The 1,805-nt window shown below is 40.5% G+C and overlaps 1 pseudogene; it reads left to right on the top strand.

Moving 5' to 3' along the window:
- The first annotated feature begins 281 nt into the window (after positions 1–281).
- LOC145583198 (polygalacturonase inhibitor 1-like) lies at positions 282–1,568 on the top strand (annotated as a pseudogene).
- The last annotated feature ends 237 nt before the right edge of the window (positions 1,569–1,805 follow it).

The following is a 1,805-nucleotide window of genomic DNA, read 5'->3' as shown; positions in this document are numbered from 1 at the left end:
ATGAGACGGAGATGGATGGAGTATGTGATTTTTTGATCATTTGGTAATGTGATAGATTCACAAATCTAACATAGCTAGACGTTGGGACAAAACAATTTACTTTTCTTGTACCCATTTCCGCCAGTAATACAACACATTAACACAGATTTTTTTTTTCCTCCTAAAATATCTAATAAATTTTAAAAAAATTACTGTATAATTTTGGACTATCATCAATTAACTCCTATAAAATCCCCATAATTAAACTTCCTACCCCAAGCATCTTCTAGCTTAGCTTTCTTCTCCTACACAAACAAGTTTATTTTTTTCAAGGCAACAAAAATGCCGAGTAGCTGCGACCAAATGTCGCTCATCTCTATTTCTCTCCTCATCCTTCTCCTCTCCTCCACACTCTCAGCCGAAAAATGTCACCCCGATGACAAGAAAGCCCTCTTTAACATCAAAAAAGCCTTCAACAATGCCTACATTTTCGCCTCATGGACTCATAACACAGACTGTTGTGAGTGTACATGGTCAAATGTGACGAAGTCACTCACCGCATCTACTCCCTTATCGTTGATAAAGACGATAAGGTTTCGGGTCCTATCCCTGATGCGGTGGGTGACCTCCCTTACCTTACGGACCTCACATTCCTTAGGCTACCTAAGTTAACTGGTCCAATCCCACACGCGATCTCTAAGCTTAAAAACCTTGATTCCTTATGGCTTAGCCACAACAACCTCACCGGTCCAATCCCAGACTTTATTAGTCACCTCACTAAGTTAACCTACATTAACCTCTCCGTTAACAAACTCACCGGTCCAATCCCGCCTTCGTTATCATCCCTACACAAACTCGGAGCCCTCTTTTTAGAGCGTAACCTACTCAAAGGACCCATCCCTGAGAGCTTCGGAGAGTTTAAGAATAACCCTGATTTTTACCTTAAGTTAGCCAAGAACCAACTTTCGGGAGCAATCCCGAAATCTCTAGGCGCGGTTAACTTTACGAATTTAGATCTTTCGAGAAACATGTTGACGGGTGATGCTTCAGTGTTTTTTGGAAAGAACAAGGGATTACAATGGATTGACATTTCAAGGAATAAATTTTCATTTGATCTTACAAAAGTAGGGTTGCCTAAAACATTGAATAACCTTTTATTGAGTCATAATCAGATTTATGGAAGTCTTCCACCCGCGTTGGTAAAATTGCCAATGTTACAGCAATTCAATGTGAGTTACAATCGGTTGTGTGGTAAGATTCCAACCGGAGGCGAGTTGAATCGGTTTGACAAGTACTCTTATGCTCATAATAAGTGTTTGTGCGGCTCTCCCTTGCCTCCTTGCAAGTAAAACACCGGAATTTTAAATTTAGTTGTCATATTGCTGGTTTGAATTACGTTGTTATTAATGTAATGGAGTGAGTAAATGTCTCGAATAATCGAGCTATACCTAGTCCAATGGCTATATAATTATAGTTTAGAGGCCGAATTTGGAATTTGTTGTTCATTTCTTAACAACTTTGTCGTACTAAATATTGTTACTCCCTAGTCCGAACTCTATATAAAATTGTGCACATCTTTCATCCTTTGAAATAAGTAAAGTACTCTATTCAATCTTGATGAAAAACATAGTGAAAGTTGGAGTTTGGTTATTGTTTCGGGTAAAACAATGGGACCTTCGGCAAGGTCCTTCTGAGGTGGCTGAAGACTGGGCTCGGTCCAAGTGGTGTTGGGCCGAGGGTTTCCTGCACAGCAAACACACGTAAACTAGCCTCGGGGGTTGTGCCGAGGAAGGTCCCTCCGATGCCGAAGTCAGTACAATGTGCAG

This window comes from Chenopodium album, chromosome 15 (genome assembly GCF_948465745.1).
Source record: "Chenopodium album chromosome 15, dcCheAlbu1.1, whole genome shotgun sequence".
Lineage (NCBI taxonomy): Eukaryota > Viridiplantae > Streptophyta > Magnoliopsida > Caryophyllales > Amaranthaceae > Chenopodium > Chenopodium album.
The sequence above is the reverse complement of the archived record's forward strand: the minus strand, read 5'-3'. Positions and strand labels throughout refer to the sequence as shown.